This window comes from Canis aureus, chromosome 1 (assembly GCF_053574225.1).
Source record: "Canis aureus isolate CA01 chromosome 1, VMU_Caureus_v.1.0, whole genome shotgun sequence".
NCBI classification, from domain to species: domain Eukaryota; kingdom Metazoa; phylum Chordata; class Mammalia; order Carnivora; family Canidae; genus Canis; species Canis aureus.
In genome coordinates this window covers 81,214,070-81,239,788 of record NC_135611.1, presented here as the reverse complement: position 1 = coordinate 81,239,788, position 25,719 = coordinate 81,214,070, and the positions used below count along the sequence as shown (strand labels likewise).

Genomic DNA, 25,719 nt, shown 5'->3' with positions numbered 1-25,719 from the left:
TCCCTGTACTTAAGAGTCTGTTTTTTTGTCTTTTTCTTTCTTTGTTCATTCATTCTTTCTTAAATTCTACATACGAGTGAGATCATATGGTATTTATCTTTCTCTGACTGACTTATTTCTCTTAGCATTAGGTCCAACCTCTAGGTCCAACTATGTTGCTGTACATGGCAAAATTTTATTCTTTTTATGGCTGAGTAATATTCCATTGCATATGTAGATACCACATCTTCTTCATCCATTCCTCTATAAGTGGATAGATGACAGACTTAGGTTGCTTCCATATCTTGGCTATTGTAAATAATGCTGCAATAAATATAGGGGTGCATATATCTTTTCCAATAAGTGTTTTTGTTTTCTTTGAGCAAATGCCCAGTGGTGGAAGTACTGAATCATATGGTAAGTCTATTTTTAATTTTTTTAGGAGCCTCCATACTGTTTTCCATAGTGGCTGCACCAGTTTGCATTCTCACTGACAGTGCACAAGAGTTTCTTTTTCTCCATATCTTCACCAATACTTGTTATTTCTTGTGTTTTTTATTTTAGCCATTCTGACAGATGTGAGGTAATATCTCATCATAGTTTTGATTTGCATTTCCTTGGTGATTAGTGATGTTGAGCATCTTTTCATGTGTCTATTGGTCATCTGTATGTCTTCTTTGGAAAAAAAGATTAGTCAGGTCTTCTGTCCAGTTTTTTTTTAAGATTATTTATTTATTCATGAGAGACACAGAGAGAGAGAGGCAGAGACACAGGCAGAGAGAGAAGCAAGCTCCATGCAGGGAGCCTGACGTGGGATTTTTGATCCCGGGACTCCAGGATCAAGCCCTGGGCCGAAGGTGGTGCTAAACTGCTGAGCCACCCGGGCTGCCCCTCTGTCCAATTTTTAATTGGATTATTTGGATTTTGGTATTGAGTTGTATAGGTACCAACTTTCATAATGAACTCCTTTATTGATATGACAATGACTCTTGCATTTTAATCTTGTGATCCACCTCTCTTTTAAAGTTTAGACTCATACATGCAGTGGTCTACTTGACATCTTCACGTGGATGCCTTAGACATCTCAAATTTAACATGTCTGAAAATGTTCTCAGTTTCTACCACAAACCTATTCTATCAGAGGTTTTTTCCATTTCAGTTGACAACTCCATCCCTCCAGTTATTTATACAAAACCTTGGGATCACTGTTGGCCACATCATTCCATTCCTACAGACAACACTCTGGTTTCAGTCATCATCTCTCATCTGGATTATTGCTATAGCGTCCTATTTGATCTTCTTGTTCTCAAACTTGCCTTTTAAGAAACTTTCCAACAAAGAAACCAGAATGATCTTCCTAATATGTAATTCAGATCACATCAATTTTCTGCCTAAAATCCTCCAAGGGCTTCTCATTTCACTCAAAGAAAATGCCAAAGTCCTTAGAATGGCCAATGGGGCCCTCTACAAGTAAGGCTCCATCTCCTCTCTGACCTCATCTCCTGTCAGACACACCAGACCCCATATTATTCTTTACACATTTCTGGCTTGATTCTGCCCTAAGGCTTTTGCCTGGCTCTTTTATCTACCTGAAACATTCTTGCTTCAGAAATCCACTTGGCAAACTACTTTACCTCCTGCAAATCTTCACTCAAATGTCACCCTCTCCATGAGACCTACCCTGACTCCTCTATTAAAAATTGCAACCTGTTTTCCTCCCTGCATTTCCAAACTTCTTATCATGCTCCATTTTCCCCATAGCATTATAGTTTTGCAACATATTATATAACTTAACTATTTATTTTGCCTTTATTTTTTCTCTTCCCACCAGAATGTAAGCTCCAAGGAAGCAGGGTTTTTTATATGTTTTATTTACACATATATCTCAGATGCATAGGTCAGTGCCTGATATTTAATAAAAATATCTGTTAAACGAATAAGACATGAAAAAGTTACATACCTAGTCCTAAGTATTTCAACATGCCTTTTGATAAGTAAACCTGAATAATAAACAATTGTTTTCTCCTTAGGGAGAAGCAGACTATATAGCTCCATGCAGTCTGTTTGGGTATCTCTTATGAGGAGGAGTGTTGAGTACAAGCACCCACAGTCCCCCTTAGAGGGTACTGTGTAACGCATAGAGGTAACACATAGCAATGTGTTGTGCATATCATTTATCTCTTCACCACTTGTACCACCCACAGCGCTGGGCATTGTATTCTTACCCAATTTATTTGGGAAGCATAATGCTGAGTGACAAGTAGTATTTTTTCTTACAATGAGAAGCAATATACAGTCTGTGGAGTACATTTTTTATATACTATTCAGGTTTATTTATTATTTGTTTAAAGATTTTATTTATTCATGAAAGACACAGAGAGGCAGAGATTCAGACAGAGGGAGAAGCAGGCTCCATGCAGGAAGCCTGATGTGGGACTCGATCCCGGGACTCCAGGATCACGCCCTGGGCCGAAGGCAGATGCTCAACCACTGAGCCACCCAGGCGTCCCTATACTATTCAGGTTTAAAGATGAGTTGCAACTCACAAAAAGTCTGAAAAATGAATTTTTATTAAGGTTACTGAGTAAGGCTCTCTTGCCATCAGCTATACCTTGATAACAGATGCAACCAATGCTTCTGATCAGTGCCATCCTGAATTGCCAGAGTTTCTCTGTAATTCTCACAGAGAAGCAAAGTGACAGCTTCTTGTAGTAAGTACTTCAGGGAACTGAGGTACCTGCAGTTTATATCAAAAACACAGAGACTTCCAAGACTCAATACCAGAAAATAAAGCCGGGGGGCAAGAGAAAAAAAAAACTCTGTGCTTTCTGAAACATGTATCCATTTATTCACACAAATTCCTAGCAGTCTGATCACATATACAACTCCCAACTCTCAAAATTGGACAATTTGCTTCAAAGACAAGAGTCAGCTAGACAGAATGCTTGAAGATGAAAGATTTCAGTCTATGTCAATGATTAAATTGTGTCAACGGGTTTTTGTTTTTTTGTTTTGTTTTGTTTTTTTTTGGTTGCAACAATAAAATCAGCTCAAGACTGTGTGTGTGTGTCTGCTTGTGTGCATGAAATTTCAATCAAGTTATGTGTCTCTTCCTGTGGGGATAATTTATCTATAAGGAACCACTTCAAAATTTGGCATATTCCATGGTAAGCAGTATCTCCTCCTTCACAGAGGATGCCTGGTGGTAACTTATAACAAGGTGGTTTCATAGCAAATGTACCTGAATGTATTGAAATACTTGCTTCCCTTAACATCCAGGCCCCCACACTCTCCGGGTTCTCCTCTCACCAACCTGATCACTTCTCAGTCTCATTTCTGGTCCCTCCCCTCATCCTGACTTCTGATCCTAGGGCTGACTCCACAGCGTCAGGCATCATACTTCTTATGTACCTTCATTCTCTCCAGTGATGATGTCAGCTAGGTTTCACGAAGCGATCTATGTGCTGCTGACTCCTGCCTTTCTACCTCCAGCTCAGAATTCCCTCCTGAATTCTAGACTCATAAAAGAAAGGCTTGACTGACATTTCCACTTGGATCCCCAATAGGCATATCAAATGTAATACTCCCTAAACTAAACTCCTAATATGATCCCATCCCACCCAAGTCTTTGACATCTCAGTAAATAGTAATTCCATTCATATAGTTGCTTAATCTAAACCTGGACTCATTTCTTTCTTTCATAGTGCTCCACATTCAATGCTTCAGCAAATCCCATTGGATCTATATTCAAATTCTATCCAGAATCTAATCTCTCCTCACTACTCTTCTGCTACCACCTAGTTGAGCTGAAGCCATCATCATCTTTTTTCTGGATTATTCCAAATAGCCTCCCAGCTGGCTCCCCTGCCTCAACTATTCCCTCTCCTACAAACTATTCTGTTTACCAGTGTCCTCACCTTGTGGTCCCAGACCAGCAGCATTGACATCACCTGGGAACTTGCTAGAAATGCAAATACTCCTGCATCACAACAGACCTACTCAATCAGAAACTCTGAGGATAGATGCAGCAGCTGTGTTGTAACAAGCCCTCTGAGGTGACTGATACATACTCAAGTTTGAGAACCATTGCTCTACAGAAGTGGTTAGCCAGAATGATCCTTTGCTAATGTAAATCAGATCATGGGCAGCTCTCCCCTCACAATCCTCAGGTGGCTTTCCAACTCACTTGAGTAGGAACCTGAGCCCTCATGATGGCTTGCAGTGATCATTGTTACCCCTTTCCCATCCCCACCATATGTGTAACCGTCTCTGTATTCTCCCTCTATTCACTGTGCCAAGCTAGTCTGGCCTCTTTACTTCACCTCAGGTCAGGGCCTTTGTAGCTGCTGTTTCCTCTGCCTGGAATACCCTCTCCATTCCCTTCTCTCCATTATGCTCTCCATAACCATGTGGCCCTCTCCCTCCTCTTCTTCCAGTCTCTGTTCAAATGTCAGCTCATTAGAGGGACTTTTTCTGGCCACTATATTTAAAATAATAACCCTACTTTCCACTCTCAACCCTGTGCTCCTTTCCCCATCTTGCTCTGCATTATTTTTCTCCACAATGCCTATTACCCTTCTGGCATAGGGTATGCTGTACTTGTTTATTTGTTAAATAGTCATTGCACTAAAAAATATATGCTCTATGAGGCAGGCATCCGTGTGTGTTGTGTTCATTGCTCTATCATCGGAACCTGGAACAATGCTGGCATATGGTAGGGGCTCCATAAATATTTGTTGATTAAGTGAATATCTAATGATGGCCAAAACATTCCTCTAGAGAGACAACACAGTTATTCCAATGATACTGTCACGGCTCAAAATATTTTTAAGGAAATAGTCAGGAAGTAGGGAAACCATTTAGGAGGACACTACTCGCAATAATTCTGGAGAAAGATAACAATGGCTTCGATCTGAACAAGCAGTAGCATAGGAGATGGTCAGAAGTGATTGGCTTCTGGATATAATTTGAGTATAGATCTGGTTGAGGTCAATTTACAGGTCACATACAGAAACTAGTTTCAGTATTTAAAAGAGATCATCCCTTAAAAAAAGTAAAAAATACAGTTGCTCAGTATAATTCCACACATTATTTACTAGTCCCAGAATCATATGACCTTTGGCTTTATTGCAGAAATCAAATTTCACCCTGAATAGTGAAATGCAGAACCACTGAAAACATTCCCCGGCTACAAATGGAGTCTCCTATATGATGAAAGAATACTTTGGATTTTCACTGGGCACAATTTTATATTTGTGTGACTTAATCCTCACAGCAATCTTTTGAGATCCTTGTTATTAACCCCATTCTTCAGATGAGGGAAATAAGGCTCAGAGCAAAGGATTTCCATCCAGGCCAAGTCAGACACTTTCTTGATGAGTAGGAGTAATGTGTTGGGAACAAAGCTGTCTAGAAAATAACATTTCAATATGTCTCATTTACCTCTCTTGACTTCAGACTCACATCTCATAAGTACAGCTTCTCCAGATGATCAGAGCCCTACAGCAAATATAAGACATAGCCAGGACATAGGGGCCAGTTCTGTTTTTCATGCTGTTCAGGCTGGGAATGAGTCTCCTTTCAATGGCCAAAGCCCTGGGTCAGGTATTCTGGTTCCTCCAGACACTGTTTCCAGTGTCCCTAAGAAAAACCATTGCCATCACTATGGGGATTTGATGCTTTTCAGGGCTATGTAGACAGCATTGTCTCAGGACAAGGAACTATTGTCTGGGTAGAAATAAAGGGTGTTTCTCACTGGAGATTTAGGCTTGAATATGGATTCACATTTCAACAATGCCTCTTTTTGTAAAAATGGGTGGGTTTTTTTTAGGCTTATGTGATTTTTTTTTTTTTCCCAGACTCAAATCACAGTATCTAATGACAGTTTCCCCTACAATGTTTCTTAAGAATGTTAGGTATGTGTTCCTGGGTGTTATGGACTCAGGGAATAAAAATCATGATGCATATTAACCTGAAGGCTCCTTGCTATCTTGGGACTCCTTGCCATGGCAGAAAAGCCAGGGGCAGGGAGAGGGGCAAGAAGAGATGGGTTCATGGGTGGGAACTGACACTTACCAAGAGCAGCATCTAATGAGCAGACACCTCAGATCCATTATTCCAATTAATCATCACAATCACCTGAGTAGATATTATTTAAGTTTTCCAAATGAGAAATGTAATTAGGTAACTGGAGCAAAATCACACAGCTGGTGAGATTGGAATCTGGGAGCGGTTCCCAGATCTCACTCCAAAACTGGTCTCTTTTCATTTCCTGTTCCATGCTTCCTTGCTGACCTTTTTAAGCTTCAGTTTTTCAGATGAGACACCTGGAGGGAAGAGTGTGGGAGATGGTGCTCACGAATGCCTCCATCACAGGGCATGTCATGTGATAGGTACTCAAAGCACCACCAAATTTCTCTTCTCTCTCTTCCTTGTTCATCATCTCATCTTACTTTTCTAATTTCTATTTTTCTTCTCCTTCCTCTTCTCTCAGTGCCTGCTGTCTTTTCATTTTCCGCAGAAAACCAAAATCTAAAGAGCCCATTCCCAACGGCAGCATAAGCTTTAAAAACAATCCCCTAGGAATACGCCAAGAACAATGCAAGGTCCACGAAGAAAACTATAAAATTTTATGGAAGATATAAAAGAAGACCCGATGGATGGAAAGCTATACATGTTTCTGGATGAAAGAGTCAATATTATAAAGATGTCAGCTTTCCAAATTAATCCATAAATTCAATGCGATACTAATAAAAATCCCAACAGGAGATTTATTGAACTTGATAAGCTGATTTTAGAGTTCATGTGGAAGAGAAAATGCACAAGAACAAGCAATAAAACTTGAAACAAAAAAGAACAAAAAAGGACTTTTCAGTTATCAAAAATACACTAAGTTTATGTAAAACAATGTTGTAGTGGTTCAGAATAAAGACATGGACAAATTGAACTGAAAAAGACAATTCAAAAACAAAGGAACATGCATTTTAAATCAGAGCAAAAAGGGCAGACTATTCAAAAACTACATTGAGAGGGGATCCCTGAGTGGTTCAGTGGTTTGCGCCTGCCTTCAGCCCAGGACATGACCCTGGAGACCCAGGATCGAGTCCCGCATCGGGCTCCCTGCATGAAGACTGCTTCTCCCTCTGCCTGTGTCTCTGCCTCTCTCTCTCTGTGTGTGTCTCTCATGAATAAATAAATAAATAAATAAAATCTTTAAAAAAAAGTATAATAAAAAAAAAACAAAAAATACATTGAGAGTTGGAAAACCTGAAAAAGACTTAATTTGGATGCCAGTATCACATCATACATATAAAGCCCAAATGGACTAAATTCTAAACACTAATTAAAAAAAAACAAATCTCCCTTCCTGATATTTCCCACTCATTTTTTCTCATTTCTCCTTTATTCCCTTTCACTATTTTTTATATTCCCCAAAATAATGAGACCATATAATGTTTGGAGACAGAACATGAAAGACTCCTAACTCTGGGAAACGAACTAGGGGTGGTGGAAGGGGAGGTGGGCGGGGGTTGGGGGTGACTGGGTGATTGGCACTGAGGTGGGCACTTGACAGGATGAGCACTGGGTGTTATTCTATATGTTGACAAATTGAACACCAATAAAAAATAAATTTATTTAAAAAATTAAAAAACAAATCAAGAAGGAACTATAGTAAATTTTAGCACATCAGTTTTTATAATGTTGGGGGAGAAGGTAATGAAGGCCTTTCTAAGAAAGACACAAATTCTGGGAGCCATTAATAAAAAGGTCTTACTTTAAACAAACTGAAAGATGTGTATGGCAAAAGACCCACAAATAAAAGGTCCCACTTCAAATCTTTGCAAAATATATAAAACAAAATGTAATATACAAAATCTATTAAAATCTCCTACTTATTTTATTCTTTTACCGAAAAGAATAAAATGTAAAATTGGTTAAAAGAAATAAAGAAGCAGTTCACACACAAAAAAAGAATGACAAAATTTAAAGACTTACTTATTCCCAAAGTAATAAAGGAAATGCAAAATAAGCAATGAGCTACACTTTATAACCAATCAGATTGTTAAGAACAGGTTGACACTTGTATTACCAGGTGGAAATGGGTGATTCGCATACAGTCTGTATTAGGGTACATTGATACAAAATTTTTAGATGGAAATTTAGAAATATTAAAATTTAAAATAAGCACATCCTTGGAATTCTGAATTCAATTTCTAAGAATCTATTCTTTTGAAATATTCATTCATATTCAAACGTACACAGTCATTGCAGCTTTATTTATAATAGAGAGCAACTGGAAAAGGGCAGAAATTTGCCTCAATTAGGGAATGGTTAAATAAATTTTGTGCATTTATATTGTAGAATACTATAAGATGATTGAAAAAAATGAGTAGATTTATATTTACTATGTGTGAGTTCCAAGACATATGGTCATGTGAAAAAAAGCAAGATACCAAGTGCTGTCGTGAAGAGGACTTGTTTTTTTTCACTCTAACATTTCATGTTATTTGTATTATTTATAGTTACTAGCACATTTTGCTTATGTAAATAAGAATAAAAGCAACCTTATTTCATATGATCCAAGGAACCACAGAAGTACTATTACTGCTGTCACATTTCCAGTAAGCTTCACTGGGGCCCACAGGCTGCAAGAGGTCATGGACTACACCCTCCCAAGCCAGGGGTGAGTCTGGAGACCCAAGAAAATAAGGCTGAAACAATGCTGAACTAGTACAAGAGAGGAAATATTCTCCTCGACTCTCAATTTATTGTTTTGGTTATCAGCAAGAATCATATACTCACTTCCCTCTTCTGCTCTGGACTTCATTGCAAGTCCTTTTGGCAGCTGGAACAAGGTGGCATCTATCTTCTATTTCTTGGTAAAATCCCTCCTGTCACAGGGGAAAAAACAGCACTAGGTCTCTCTCTCCTCCTTCCCCTCTGCAAATTCTTCTTGTTTAGCTGAACCATTTAGGGGGCAAAAATTCTTAAAAATATTTTTGGTAATGTAAACTTACATGCATATATAAAGACCATATATTAGACTCTGCATCAAGAATCATTTTTCTTAGAAAAATGCCTTTGGCGAATTAAAAAGAAAAGTATCATTATTCAAAACAAAGCCATTATGCTACAATATTTTTGCATATGTCTTTCTTCTAACTATGTTGTACCATATTCTCAAAAAACTTTCTTTTCCAATTAGGTTTTTCACCTTCTAATTATTTTGTGTTGTTTTCATATTTTTCTTCAGATGAGTATTTTGGTTAGCCCAAGATTCACGTGATAGCAAGCTGTAACCAAAACTGTAAGTGATCAGAAAAATAAGAAAGCAGGAAGAATAATTCTTTTTTTTTTTTCAGGAGGAATAATTCTGCACCTATCACTTGAAGAACCAGCAAAGTACTGGAGCATTTAGAGCAGAATGAACTCTGGTATGAAAACCAAGAGCATCCAACTCTCCTGTTCTACACCAGCCATTCATTCCCTGAGATGTTGGACAAATGTGTGGCCTGTTAGATATTTCAGAGATAGATGAGTTCCCTTGGCTGTAAGTTAACTGGCTTGGGTAACAATCCATTGATAAGTTTCATGAGCTCTTATTGTGTGCCAAGAACTAGGCTATATGATTTATGGATATTATCTTGTTTGACTCTTATAACAGCCATTTAGGATAGAGTATTCCTTCCATTCTTTGGATGAAGAATCTGAGTCTCAGAGAGAGTAAACAACTTTCCCTAGGGCATACAACTAAAAGTGGGGAGTCTGGATTTGAATCCAGTTCTAATTCTGGAGTATATTCTTAAGCTAAGAGCTAACCGTGACTTTCAGTATGTTATTTTAAGGCTACCTTTGCATTACAACCATTATTTCCGCTGGGTCGGGGAAGAAGGAGAAGAGGTTTGCAATAAGAGGACTTTAAGATTCCCTTGCTGTTTTAGACAGTGAATATAACTTAAAGCTTCTTTCATATCTAGAATGTTCAGATGTGGGTGGAGCAATGAATTTCCATACCAGGCTGGAAATTTATAGCTGTGAGGGCATCCTGAAAATTTCCACTAAGATGACAAATGATTTAAGCAGCTGAAGACAGACAAATCTCCCAGCTGAACCTTAGAAAAGACACTTCCAGGTCAGATCTGCTGGCTAGTCTGGATGCCTATGATTTACTTATTGTGTGATAAAGTGGTGGGCTTATGTTTCCAGTGTTAATGATTCAAAAGCTTTCTGTGGTATTAAACTGAGACACATAAAGAGACAAAAGGCAATTAGAAGCAATCAAAGTGTTCAGCAATTAAGATTCAGTCCTGCATTTGCTAAACTCTTCATCAAGGAAATCAGTAAAATTTTTAAAAATGCCATCAATACGATATACAGAGAATTAGAAAAGCAATCAGTTTTATTTTATTTTTTTAAATCTTTTATTTATTTATTCATGAGACACACACACACACACACACACACACACACACAGAGGCAGAGACACAGGCAGAGGGAGAAGCAGGCTCCATGCAGAGATCCTGACATGGGACTTGATCCTGGGTCCCCCGGATCACTCCCTAGGCTGAAGGCAGCACTAAACTGCTGGGCCACCCCGGCTGCCCAAGCAAGCAGTTTTAAAATGTACACATGCTTCCTAGAATGCTGAAGGTATGTAGGACTGAGCCATTTTTCACTTGTCTTATTCGCATTTACTTAGACATGTTCCTGTGAGCACTCTCTAGAGTAAATATTTCTATTTCAGTTGACAGATGAATGGGTATGTAACTCTTTGAGTGCCAGAAAAATCCTTATGACCATTGAGGAATAAAAATCACATTGAACTATTTATACAAGTTCTTCCAGCAAAATGCAGTGGATAGTCTTCTCTTATTTGGGTTTTGGTATACAAGATGTTTGAAGTCACATTCAACCAGTGGATCTTAAAGTTTGCAAGAGTACCATCATACTCAGCCTCTAGGAACCCTCCAAGTGACAAGAAGATAGGATTATAAATAATTATTTTTCCATCCAAGCAACTGTTTGGCTTCTTTGAGTAATACATGCATTCTTCTCAGGGCCAAATTCAGTACCTTTAGAAGATGAAGTAAAGCATTTTACCTTTCAAGCATCCTCATTTCTTTAGTCATTCCTGTATATTGCTTTTCTTCATATGGCCCAGTTTCTTTGTTTCATCAAAGTTTTTCCTGCCTGGCTCACCCATTGATACTTCTGTCTGAAATACTCCCGTTTCTCCTCTCCCTTTTCCAGCTGGTTCATGTTTTAGGTTTTAGCTTAAATACCACCTTTTGGGAGAATTCTTCCTTATTAACTGCTAAAGCATGTCCCCTTACTGATGCAAGGGTGGTTCAACATTCACAATCAATGTGACATATCACATCAATTAGAGAAAGGATAAAAACCAAAATATCATTTCAATAAATGCAGAAAACGCATTTGACAAAGTACAACATCATGCATGATAAAATCTCTCAACAAAGTAGGTTTAAAGGAATCATATCTCAACATAATAAAGGTCATTTATGAAAAACCCACACCTAACATTATACTCAATGGGGAAAAACAGAGCTTTTCCTAAGGATCAGGAATAAGGAATGTCCACTCTCACCACTTTTATTCAACATAGTACTGGAAGTCGTATCCATAGCAATCAGACAACAAAAAGAAATAAAAGGCATCCAAATTGTTAAGAAAGAAGTAAAACTCTCACTACTTGAAGTTGACATGTAGAAAACCCAAAAGACGCCACCAGAAACTGCTAGAACTGATAAATGAATTCAGTAAGGTTGCAGCATAAAAAATCAATATACAGAACTCCATTGCATTTTTACACACAAATAATAAGTATCAGAAAGAGAAACTAAGAACACAATCCCATTTACAATCATGAAAAACAATAAGATACCTATGAATAAAAATCAAAGAGGTGAAGGACTTATACTCTGAAAACTACAAAACACTGATGAATGAAACTGGAGATGACACAAACAAATGAAAAGATACTCCATGCTCATGGATTAGAAAAACAAATAGTGTTAAAATAGATATTACCCAAAGCAATCTACAGATTTAATGCAATCCCTATCAAAACACCAACAGAATTTTTCACAGAAGTAAAACAATCCTAAAATTTCCATGGAACAGCAAAAGACCCTGGATAGCCAAAGCAATCTTGAAAAAGAAAACAAAACAGGACGTCTCACAATTCCAGACTTCTTTTTTTTTTTTTTTAAGATTTTATTTATTTATTCAAGAGAGACACAGAGAGAGGCAGAGACATAGGCGGAGACAGAAGCAGCCTCCATGCAGGGATCCCAATGTGGGACTTGATCCCGGAACTCCAGGATCGTGCCCTAAACCAAAGGCAGACATTCAACCATGAGCCACCCAGCCTTCAAGTTATATTACAAAGCTGTAGTAATTAAAGCAGTATGGTACTGGTATAAAAATTGACATTTAAATCAATGGAACAGAGCAGAAATCTCCAAAACAAACCCATAATATGGTCGATCAATCTTCAACAAAAGAGTAAATGATATGCAATAAGCAAAAAAGAGTCTCTTCAACAAATGGTGTTGGGAAAGATGGACAGCTCCATGCAAAATAATGCAATCGGACCACTTTCTTATACCATACACAAAAATAAGCCCAAAATGGATCAAAGACATAAATGCAAGACCTGAAACTATAAAAATCCTAGAAGAGAGTATAGGCAGCAATTTCTCTGACATCAAGCATAGCAAATCTTTCTAGATATGTCTCCTGAGGCAAGGGAAACAAAAGCAAAAATAAACTATTAGGACTATGTCAAAATAAAAACTTTCTGCACAGCAAATGATATTTGGAAATGACATATCCAATAAGGAGTTAGTATCCAAAATATATAAAGAAGCTATACAACTATACATCAAGAAAACAAATAATCCAATTTAAAATGGCCAGAAAAGGATAAAATACCATATGATCTCAATCATGTGTGGAATTTAAGAAACAAAAATGAGCAAAGGGAAAAACAAGACAAACAAAAAAACCAGACCCCCAACTATAGAAACTGGGAGGGAGGGAAGAAAAGGGTGGGGAGTGAGGTAGATGAAAAGTAAAGGGGATTAAAAATATGCTTATCATGAGCACCAAGTGATGCAAAAAACTGCTGAATCACTACACTATACACCTGAAACTAATATAACATTCTCTTAATTATACAGGAATTTAAAAAACTTTTAAATATCCATCTACCTCTCTCCATTTGGTCCCATAACTTTAAACAAACATAAAACATTATTTATTAATTTTAAGCAAACACAATCATAATTGTATATCTAAAATAACATTTATTTTCTTTTAGCATTTCTGACTTTTCCAAAAAGACTGCAAACTCCATGAGTATAGAGAATGTAGTGAGCATTATTCACAGTTATATTTGTGACCTTAAGGTGCACACATGCTGTATCGTTTCCAAGTTGAAAAGTGACACATACACAAAGACAGTACAAGAAAACTACAGACCAATATCCCTCATGAATATAGAAGGAAAATCCTTAACAAAATATTAAACAGGTCTCAGCAACATATGAAAGCAATTATACATCACAACCAAATGGAGTTTAACACAGAAATACAAGGTTAGTTCAACATCTGAAAATCAATTAGTGTAATGCGCTATAATACAGTGATGGACAAAATAAATACATACTATTATCTCAATTGATGCAGACAAAACACTTGGCCAAATTCAATAGCTATTTATGGTTTTTAAAAAAATACTCCCAACAAACTTCCTCCACCTGGTAACAGGCATTTCTGAAAACCTACAATTAATACTGCACATAGTATAGTGAAAGACTATCTTCTGTCCCTCACCCCCTATCAGGAATAAGACAGGATATCATTTTCATCACTTCTATTTAAGATTTTACTGGACATTCTGCCCAGTGCAGTAAGAAATAAAGATATTAGAGGCAGGGCAGCCCGGGTGGCTCAGCGATTTAGGGCCACCTTCAGCCCAGGGCTTGATCCTGGAGACCCAGGATCGAGTCCCGTGTCGGGTTCCCTGCTTCTCCTCTGCCTGTACCTCTGCCTCTCTCTCTCTCTGTCATGAATAAATAAATAAAATCTTTAAAAATATATATTAGAGGCATATAGGTTGGAAAGGAATAAGTAAAACTATCTTTATTTGTGATGACAGAGTCATGTATGTAGAAGGAATTAAAAAAACAAACAACTAGAACCAACAATCTAGGTTAACAAGGGCAGAGCATACAAAATCAATATAGAAAAATCCATTTTATTTCTGAGTTAACAATGAATAATCCAAAAATGAAATTAAGGAAACAATTTCATTCACAATACTATCAAAAGATCAAAATACTTAGGAATATTTAGCAAAAGAAATGCAGGACCTGTACAGTGAAAACTACGTAAGATTGTTGAAAGAAATTATATACTTAAATAGAGAAGTATTTCATATTCATGGATGGGAAAGACTTAATATTGTTAAGTTGGCAATTCTTCTAAGTTTACCCATTGATTTAATGCAATCCTTATCAAAATCCCAGCAGGCTTTTATAGAAATTGACAAGAAAATCCTGAGATTTATGGAGAAATGCCACTGGAACAGCCAAAATCATTCTGAAAAAGGACAATGTCAAAGGACTTACCTTAACCGATTTAAGACTTACTCTAAAGCTTCAGTAATTAAGACAATGTGATATTAGCATAAGGATATAGACATAGATCAATGGAACAGAATAGAAGGTGTAGAAATAAATTATACATATATGGTCAATATATTTTTTATAAAGGTTCCAGGGTAATCCAAAAGGATAAGAAATATCTTAAACAGATGAAATGGGGCTGGAAAAACTGTATATCTAAATGCAAAAAAATAAACCTAGCCCTCTTACTTATACCATGTACAAAAAATTACTCAAGACAGATTGTAGACCTAAATATAAGAACTAAAACTACAAAAATGAGTCTGCAATCTTGGATTAGGCAAAAATGCCTTAGATATGACACCAAAAGGATACTCCATAAAAGAAAACGGCAAATTGGAGTCATTAAAACTAAAAATGTTTGTTCTTCAAAGGACAACTTTAAGAAAATGAACCAACAAGCCATAAACTGGGAGAAAACATTTGCATAACATACACCTGATAAAGGATTTGTACCCAAAATACATATAAGAAAAATCTTTCAGGGCTGCCTGGGTGGCTTAGTTGGTTAAGCATCCGACTCTTGATTTTGCCTCAGGTCTTGATCTCAGGGGTATGACTTTAAGTCCTGCATTGGGCTCCATACAGGGTATGCAGCCTATTTTAAATAAAGAAAAAACTTATAACTCCATAATAAGACAAATAGCCTAATAAAAAATGGGAAAAATATTTTAATAGACACTATGCCAAAGAAAATAAATGACTTGAAAATAAGCACATGAAAAGATTTTCAGTATTAGTAATCACTAGGGAAATACAAATTAAAATTCTAATTAGATACCACTGCAGCCCCCCTAGAAAGGCTGAAATCAAAGGCTGACAATATTAAGTATTGGCAAAGATGTAGATGGATGTTGCTTTTGAGGGAATTCATGTGAGAGGAAGATAAATGAGTGCTATGGGAACAATCAAACCTCATGAAGATGATGTGGCTTATCCTTTTTTGATTGGGCAAATCTCAAATGGTTCTGCTAGGCTACAGGTTCTCAATTTAAAAATGAGAGAACTGTATTAGTGGAGCCATACAACTCCTTCCTTTAAAATGGGAATAGATGGACACCTAGGTGGCTCAGTGGTTGAGTGTCTGCCTTTGGCTCAGGTAGTGATCCTGGGGTCTTGGGATTGAAAGACCCACATCAGGCTCCCCACGGGGATCCTGCTTCTCCCTCTGCCTGTGTGTGTCTCTCATGAATAAATAAATAAAATCTTTAAAACTAAACTAAAATAAAATAAAACGGGAATAGGTATGGGGTGCCTGGGTGGTTCAAGTGAAATCTTGATTTCAGCTTAAGTCTTGATCTCAGGGTTGTGAGTTCAAATCTTACACTGGACTCCATGCTAGGTGTGGAGTCCACTGGGGTGGGGGAAAAACAAGACAGCTAAGTTAATAACATTTTGGGGCACCTGGGTGGCTCAATCAGTTAAGTGTCTGACCTGATTTCGGCTCAGGTCATGATCTCAGGGTCATGAAATTGAGCCCTGAGTTGGGCTCTTTGCTCAGCATGAGTCTGCTGGAGATTCTCTCTCCCTCTCCCTTTGCACCCATCCTGCTCATGCTAAATAAATAAATAAAATCTTTAAAAAGTAAATAAAATGGGACTAGGTGGAAGGGAAAGGAAATGTAACTGCAGGCTAGGCAGATATATACATGAACCTATAAGCACAAGTGGTTGTGCTGAGTGTGTGTGTGATAATGACACACCAACATAACCAGGGATAGGACTGCAGGCAGATGAGTTTTGAGAAGCAAATCTAGAGAGTAACATCAGATTTTGGTTGTCCTTGAAACCCTGGCACTGGAAAACTGGGTTTGAAAACAATACAGAGTAATATAAAATATAGAAAAAAAATTTTTTTACTCTTATGGTAAAACTGCTTTCCTCGCTCATTTGGGTGAAAAATTCCTAGTGATTTAATTCTCCAGGCAACCCCATTACAAATCTTTAATACAAAATAGCGAAACCAATGATCAAAGGGGAAGATTTTACGTGCATCCTCCTTCTAGTGTCTTGGTTTTTCCTCTGAACTTTTTATATATGGTGTTTAAAATGAAAAAAAAAATTTAAAGATTTTATTTATTTGTTCTTGAGAGACACAGTGAGAGAGAGGCAGAGATGTAGGCAGAGGGAGAAGCACACTCCATGCAGGGAGCCTGATGTGGGGCTCGATCCTGGGACTCCAGGACCGCACCCTGAACCAAAGGCAGATGCTCAACCGCCGAACCACCCAGATGCCCCGAAAATAAAATTTTATAAAACAACTGTAATTTAAAAATGAATCATTAATACACATCCAAGTTTGAATTTGACATGCCTCAGTATGTTTATTATACTTGATGAATTATTTGGAATGTTCTTGGTACTCAGAAAATTTTACTTACCCAGCCACGTGCATATTTTTATGAGGCATCACTAGCTTTGCTTTACAGGAAAGATTCAGAGGAAATCTCTGTGAGAAATAGATTTCACCAGAAAAATATTTTAATAATTTGTGTTTTACTAATACAAACTGGTAATAATACAACCTGGTAATAATTCAGAATATGTACTGTCTGATTGGCTCAAATTTTGGCAGAACTATCATCTTCCTTTTTTCTTCTCACTGGGCTGTCTGACACAGGAAAGTACATACACCATTTAAATTGTCCTTTTATGCCACAGAAACTTTATATAATATTGAATTCGTGAGGCAGTAATGGTTACACCATCCCACTTCACATATGTAACTCTAACGTGATCATCTAGTCACCATCTGTAAGGATCTTATAAGAGGAAAATTACTGCTTCACAAGGCAAGAATTTTCATTGTTAGATAATACTTTCATTTTCAGGTATACAAATGCTCAATATACAATTTTTAAATTATTTTTCTACTTATGAACATTGTAATTTCAAAAATACATAAAAAATACATAGATATGCTATATTGTGATGCTCAACAGAAGTTATTATTCTTTCAATCTTTTTTAAAGAAGATTTTATTTATTTATTCATGAGAGACACAGAGAGAGAGGCAGAGACATAGAGGCAGAAGCAGGCTTCCTGCATGGAGCTCAATGCGGGACTCAATCCTGGACCCCAAGGTCACACCTTGAGCCAAAGGCAGAGGCTCAACCACTGAGCCACCCAGGTGCCTGCCCCTCAAGAGAAATCAATCACCCCTATTATTTGAATGGTCAATCAGTGGCAGCAACTAAAGAATAGGGAGGGATTTGTTTGTATAGGGTAGACCATTTGATTCTATTGGGATCAAGAGTACTGTATTCTCAAGCAGGATGGCTCAGTGGTTTACTTAGGCTTGTTTTGATTCCCATTGGTACTATAATTTATAATACTATCATCTTTTTTTTTAAGATTTTATTTATTTATTCATGAGAGACACAGCTAGAGATAGAGGCAGAGACACAGGCAGAGGGAGAAGCAGGCCCCATGCAGGGAGCCCGACCTGGGACTCTATCCCGGGTCTCCAGGATCACACCCCGGGCTGCAGGCGGCGCTAAACCGCTGTGCCACCGGGGCTGCCCTATAATACTATCATCTTTAACTGTTGTGCCCGAGATTGCGAACCCGAGAAACCACCAAGGAGCCGACACCGATGCAAACACACGAGGGTTTATTTACAAGCTCGAGCTTGGGTCCAAGTATACCCGACACAGCGGAGCAGGGACTTGGACCCCAAGACTAAGAGGCGTAGCAGCTTTATAGGTGCCACTGGCCAATGGGATACGCAGAAAGTTGCACAGTCATGTGGGTCCACACGCAGGTGGCCGATTGAATTACATTTTACCCTAAAGTATCCATTTGAACTGGCCTATCACTGAGCCGATTTCCTATTAGGGTGTGCCCTGGGCTTGACTAGGGTGGGGCAGTGCCCTAAGCAATAAACAGGTCAGCACAAGGCGGGTGCAGCACAAAATGGAGTCAGTCCTGCTCTGTTTGTCCAAGGGTAAGGGATTTTTGCTAAATTTCCTGGGTCCCACATAACCTTTCAGAGAAAAAGGAGGAAAACACATTACATCAAGTTACTAACACTGAAGGGAAAGAAAGCTCTTGCCTATAGTACAAAATGAGATATATAGGACAAATTGAAGAGGGCCAAAAAAAGTAAGATGTCCTTCTCGCATCCATGTATTTCAACAGGGCAAATGATATTCAGTGCTGAGGAAAGATTGTAAAGACTACTGAACCTGATGTAGGTGCTACCATACTATGCGATGTCTCAACCATTTCTTGAGGCTTGGAAATACTGCATGGAAGTCACAGTCAAGGAAATTTCTGAGCCTTCTCTTTTCTTAGAACATTTGTTAAGTCTTCAAAGACTTAAAAGTCATCAAAGAAAAGCAACTGAAGGGGGCTGGAGATCAGCATGCAAAGAACTGCGATTCAGGGAAAGCTGCAGAATATTCAGGAGAGAAAAAAAAGAACCACGAAGACAGACTACTTTTGTAGAATTATTCCACATGAAGAGATGGTATCTGTCCATATCAACCCTGGAGAACTTCAGAGGCTCATCAAAGGAGGCAGTTCTCCTTAGAGATGAGTTTGCAAGTGTGTGGCCTCTAACACTTCAGTTATACAGGAGAGAAAAAGAACTTCTTCCAGGGCTTACTCAGACTGCAAATGCCTAAATACAAACACTCCCCCACCCTCACCCCACACAGGTTTTGCCATATTGGTATACCCCTTGGTATGATTTTTTAATTTATTACATTTTTTCAGACTATATTTTTTCAGACTATAAAATGTTTACTTAAAGTGGAAAAAATATATGACTACCGCAAATGGAAATTCAGAAGGTTACTTTAAAAAGAAGGCAATGATTACAACAAATATAAATTAATTTTTAATTCAGTCCTTAGTTAAGTATATTGTATGTTGCTAAAAGTTCTGGGAAGGTGTCCGAGATATAAAACCACAAGACAAAGCCTTTCATCTTGACTATTAAGAGTAGAAAGAAAAGTGAAAAGGGAATCCTCTCTTACACCACTGTTTGATCTAATATATGCATAGGTTAGGTAGGTTGCTTTCAGTATTTTGAACAAGCTTTATTGAATAATTTAAAAACTCTTAATTGTTTTCTTAGCTTTCACTCTGTGGGGACTTTCCCTTGCTCTTGGATGAAAATTCATGCAGCTCCTTTGATTTTGCTAGTCATTCTATGGTAGAAAAAAACAATCATATTAAGTGACTAACACATTGTCACTTTCAAAATTGTCTTCTCTCTGCTACTGGAGCTGGCTATAGCCAAGGCATGAGAGTCTTACTGCAAGGTTTTCTTTATGTTAAGCCAAAATCTACTTTCTGGTGTCTCCTATGCCTAGATCCTACCTTTGCTCTTTGGAGACATTCTGAATAAGCCCCACTCTTTTCCTCTGCAACAATTCCTCAAATAATTGAACACAACATTCTTGGCTTTTTTTTTTCATTCTTCATTTAAGCCCAAATTACTCTTCTTTCAGTGGTTTCTCAAGATAAAATTTCCTCTTTATAATTTTCATACCTATAGAAAAGTTGAAAGACTAGTATAATAGTTACCTGTATATCCTTCACCTAGATTTCACTTATATATGTCTTTTTTTTTTCTGAGCCATTTGAAAGAAAGTTGGAAACATCATAGCATTTCATGCTTCACTATTTTAGCATGACAATGTATATCTTCTAAGAACAAGGACATTGTCTTCAAAACCACACCATCATTATCTCACTTTAGAAAATTAACAGCACCTGGCTGGCTCAGTCGGTGGAATGTATGACTTTTGGTCGTGGGGTTGTGGGTTTGAGTCCCAAGTTGAGTTGTAGAGATTTCTTAAAAATAAAATCTTTTTTTTTTTAAAGAAAATTAACAGCAATTTAATACATTTAATTATATTATACACAGACCATATAAAATTCCCCTATGATTCAAATAATGCCATATCAGTTGTTTCTTTTTCAATCTCAGATCAAATACAGGAGCTCACATTGCATTTGGTTTTCATGAATCTTCAGTCTTTTTAAATCTAGAATGGGGGATCCCTGGGTGGCGCAGCGGTTTGGCGCCTGCCTTTGGCCCAGGGCGTGATCCTGGAGACCCCGGATCGAATCCCACATCGGGCTCCCGGTGCATGGAGCCTGCTTCTCCCTCTGCCTGTGTCTCTGCCTCTCTCTCTCTCTCTCTGTGACTATCATAAATAAAAAATAAATAAATAAATAAATAAATCTAGAATGGTCTCTTGAACTTTGTGTGAATTTCATGACTTGGCTGAAGTTAAAATTTTAATCCAGCTATCCTGACCAACCTTAATCTGTCAAGTCAGGGCCCAAAATCTCCTCCAGATGTAGACACGCAAAAATAATTTAGAGGAAGATTAATATCTCTTTCCTTTGATAACTTTTTTAGTAGCTGCAACAGACAGTTGGTTCCCATGGTCAAATAGACCATATCTTAGGTCTATTTTTTTTTTCTTATAAACACCCATCATGCTGGATCCTCCCCATCTTGGACTCTTTTTTTTCTTTTTTTAAGATTTTAGGGTTAGTTCAACATCTGAAAATCAATTAGTGTAATGCGCTATAATACAGTGATGGACAAAATAAATACATACTATTATCTCAATTGATGCAGACAAAACACTTGGCCAAATTCAATAGCTATTTATGGTTTTTAAAAAAATACTCCCAACAAACTTCCTCCACCATACACAAAAATAAGCCCAAAATGGATCAAAGACATAAATGCAAGACCTGAAACTATAAAAATCCTAGAAGAGAGGCAGAAACATAGGCAGAGGGAGAAGCAGGCTCCTTGTGGGGACCTCGATGCAGGACTCAATCCCAGGACCCTGGGATCATGACCTGAGCCGAAGGCAGACACTCAACCACTGAGCCACCCAGAAGTCCCTTGGACTCTTGTAATTGCATTTATGACCTTGCTAATAAAACCTCCCTGGTGGATTCTTCCCTATTGATTTGGATCACTCATGAAAAATAGTTGAGAATGATGTGCAAAGCAAAGGCAGAAGAAATATTATTAGATCTCCTTACTACCTACAGCCTATTGACAAGTCCTTGAAACTGGTAGAGAGGCATTCCTCTAGGGACTCAACTGCCTCAATGTTAATACTTTGTTAAGGACAACAGGTAATCTTAGCCCAACCCTCAGCATCCTGTAAGTCTATTTGAACATATAAAAAATCCCATTGGAAACTTCCTTTATCTCTAAACCCCCCAAGACACATGTTGGAAATCATCCCCCAGGCATATGACCCACCAATACACATCTGAAGGGTTTCATGATTCAGGTTTTATTAGACAGTAATTAATGGCCTTTTCCCAACAATAGCCAGCCCCCTCAGGGTCCTAGAAACCTTGCTTCCAAAATTCCTTAGAAACTGACACTTTCCCTAACCCCCTCCCAACTTGAAGGTATATAATGGGCCACTCCTCATTACCCTGGTGCATTTCTTTCTGCCCATGTGTACTGTCCCCATGCTTTAATAAAACCACCTTTTTGTACCAAAGACGTATCAAGAATTCTTTCTTGGCCATCAGCTTTGAATCCTAATGACTTTTCCTACATCAGAGATTACTGTGAAAGTGGAGTCTCCCCTGATTTGTGACATGCCCATATATGATGAGCACAGCTTTGCAGCAGGAAAGAAGAGCTGGGCATAGGAGTTAATTACTTGGGCAGGGCCAGAATGGGCAGATGGATGGAGTGCTGAGACAAACACAGGGTCTTGGGTTGGTAAGCAAAGAAAGATGACCTAGGATCCCAACAATCCTTGTTTTATTCCAGGCAAAGGGCCAGCAAGGACAGGGCAGGGGGTGGGGTGAAGATTCCAAGATGGTACCAATGTCTTGAGAAGTGAGCAGTGAGACTGGGATGAAGTCTGATGTGGAACACTCACAATCCAGGAGACAGGCAGATAGTGGGAAGGAAATTTGGTGCCTGAGCAAACATGGTCCTTGCCCTCAGGCGAAAAGGTTCAGGGCATATTTCTTGTCCCCAGAAAAGTTGCTACATAAATCAAAGCAAGGCTTCAATGTAGAATTTATTTCAATAGAGGGTTAGAACTGGCTTTTATAATGGAGAGAGAGGCAGTGTGTGAAAAGGGGGTTGTGACCTGGATCATTAGTAGAGCATCACTGTTTCCTGATTCTACATTCAAGGCTCTATCCCCAGGGCACCTGGGTGGCTCATTCAGTTAAGTGTCTGCCTTTGGCTTAGGTCATGATCCCAGGGTGCTGGTTCAAGCCCTTCCCTCTCCCTCTGCTCCTCCTGCCAACTCAGTGTTCTCTCTGTCAAATAAATAAAATCTTAAAAATTTTTTTCAATTAAAAAAAAAGACTCTCTTAATCCTCACTTTACCTTTTGGCTCAGGACCTAGTTGAAAAGCAAAACAAAATAGACAAAATCTCAAAATCCCCTCAAACCCTCTTCATTAATATAACCTCTGTTTTATCAGACATCATCAGCCCGTTGTGTTTTTAGTTGAAGTAAAAATTAATAATATACTTTGTATTCCAGGGGATTTCTTATGTCCTGCTTTTCCAGACAATTCTCATGTCCATCTTGGCCCTGGGCTTCTGGCAGATTGCCTTGGGTCTTCCTATAACACTCTTCCACTGCCATCCTCTGGAGCTGTAGATTGTCCCTGGTGACCAGAAATGCTCTATGCTCATCCCCAGTGCTATTAATCTTGCAGGTTTTAAGAGTAAAGAGAAGGCAGGTTTATGTTGCAGTAACAAACAGCCTCCAAATCGCAATGGCTAACACAAAGATTTATTTCTCATTACACTTCATGTTTATGAAAACCAGTACAGCTTTGCTCATATTGCTTTTTACCCTGGAACACCAACTGATAGAACAGCCTCTATCCGGAACACTGCCAGTCTCATTGCTGAGAAAAAGGAGAAATGGCAAACCACACACTGGGTCTGAAAGTCTGGAAATGACCCATGCCACTTCTGCTGACACTTCATTGGCCAAAGGAAATCTCATGCACTGGCCTGACATCAGTGCTGTAGGGAAGTATGATTCTCCTCTAGGGGCATGTATTAAGAAAACTCATTCAGTTTACCATATACATTGTTGCTATGAGGATTATGTGCCGATTAGGACCTACCTGCTACTCATCAGGATGTATGTACCATTGCAAAGGGACAGTAAGCTCCTGGGTCATTGGCTAGGAACAGTTTCTAGCTGGCATGTGGACCTGCCTCGTTTCTCCCTAAGCCAGGTTCCCAGCATTTCTTCTCCTCTTCCTCCTATTCATCGTGGGTTCCCAGCCGTAGGGACCAGTCTTAGGTCAGGATTGATAAGCAAGGAAAAAGCATGGGATGCCTCCTTTTCCTCTTTTATTAACAGCTGGGTCACAGGCCTTCCCTGAGCTTCCTTTTTGGCCTATATAGCTTCTTCCTGAAAGAATGTTTTTGTTTTATTTTGTTATTATTATATTTTTTTCACCCTGGCCAACCATTTCATAACACGTGCCAGCAGGTTCAATTTTTCTTGTGTTTCTTTCTGAAGTCATTTTTTTTTTTCTTTAGCAGTTTTTAAAGCCCCAGTTCATTCTAGGTTTTGGCCTGCTTGACACTATTGTCACAAGTTTCCATCATTCTTTTTGATGTATTTCTCTGTAACTCAAATTTCTACTCAAAGCTATGAGTACAAATGAGATCACATTTACAGTAATAGCTCAAATTTTCCTGATTCATCTTGCCCCCTTGCTCATGTAAGACCTCCTGACCTCACCAAAGGTCTTTCCAGTCATTTCTGGGTGTGCCAGGAGTGAGGGCAGAGGTCAGGAGTCCTATCATATTTTTCTGTCTAGGCCCCCACCCTGAAGATATCCACTGTTGGTGGACCCAACTTGACACTTGGGTTATTTAGGACTCTGGTTGCAAGTCATAGAAACCAGCTTGAACTAACCTAATCAGAATGGAGAGTCTACGATAAGAATACCAGATCATCTCTCAGAATATATGGGATATAGCTGGATCTCAAGAAAGTTCTATTAGACTAGAAAAAGGAAGCCTTTAACAATTTTCCCCATCTCTTTCACCTGCTTCTTTCGGGGTGTCTGCTCTATCAGCTTGCCTTTGCAGGCTGGTCCTGTCTGCCCTGTGAGCCCACATTGGAGAGATCCTCAGGTTCTTCCCAAATCTCATATCCAGTCTCTGTTAAGAGAATGCCATTCCCTTGGGTATGATCAGGAGTCCAGGTCTAGACTTTATAAAAATGAGAGTTGCTTAGCACCAAAACACTAGGGGAGGGGAGGAGTCTGAGGTTCACTCAATGATTTGACAAAGTCAGGTGGGAATGGGGTGGGGAGGGTGGTGAGGGGAGAAAGATTTTTCTTTAGTTTGCCAGATCTTCCATATCAAAGTACCAAAGACTGGGTGGCTTAAACAATAGAAATTTATTTTCTCATAGTTCTGCAGGCCAGAAGTCCAATAACGGGGTGTCAGCAAGTCTGGTTTCCTCTGAGGTCTTTCTCCTTGGCTTGCAAATCATCTCCTCCTTCTTGCTGTGTCCTCACATGGTCTTTCCTCCATGCCTGCATGTCCCTGATGTCTCTCTTTGTGTCCTAATCTCCTCTTCTTTATAAGGACACCAATTGGATTATATTAGGGCTCATCTAATGATCCCATTTTAATTTAATTACCTCTAAAAGTCCCATCTCAAAATACAGTTCACATTCTGAGATACAAAGCCTTCAATATATAAATTTTAAGGGAACACAGCTCTGAACAAAGATCAACATCTGTTGTCTAACAACTGACCCCAAACTTCAATGGCGTAAAACAAAAAGAAAATTTTTTAAGTGAGCTCTATGCCCAGTGTAGGGCTTGAACTCACGACTCCAAGATCAAGAGTCACATGCTCTACTGACTGAGCCAGCCAGGAGCCCTGTAAAGCAAAATTTCTTACTAAATTCATAGATTATATAGATCAGAAATTCTGAAAAGGCATAGTAGGGATGGCTCTTCTCTGTTTCATGATGTCTGGGTCCTCAGCTGGGGGTAACACGAATGGCTGCGTG

The 25,719-nt window shown here is 38.5% G+C and overlaps 1 long non-coding RNA gene across 3 annotated transcripts in view; it reads right to left on the bottom strand.

Moving 5' to 3' along the window:
• Nucleotides 1-25,719, bottom strand: part of LOC144318838 (uncharacterized) — a 107,810-nt gene that overhangs the window by 14,581 nt on the left and 67,510 nt on the right. The window contains exon 3 of one of the 3 annotated variants that reach the window (XR_013384821.1): nucleotides 17,074-17,141. The exons of the other annotated variants lie outside the window; for them this stretch is intronic. This is a non-coding gene — a long non-coding RNA (uncharacterized LOC144318838). The remainder of the gene's footprint in view (nucleotides 1-17,073; nucleotides 17,142-25,719) is intronic. 3 annotated transcript variants of the gene reach the window in all.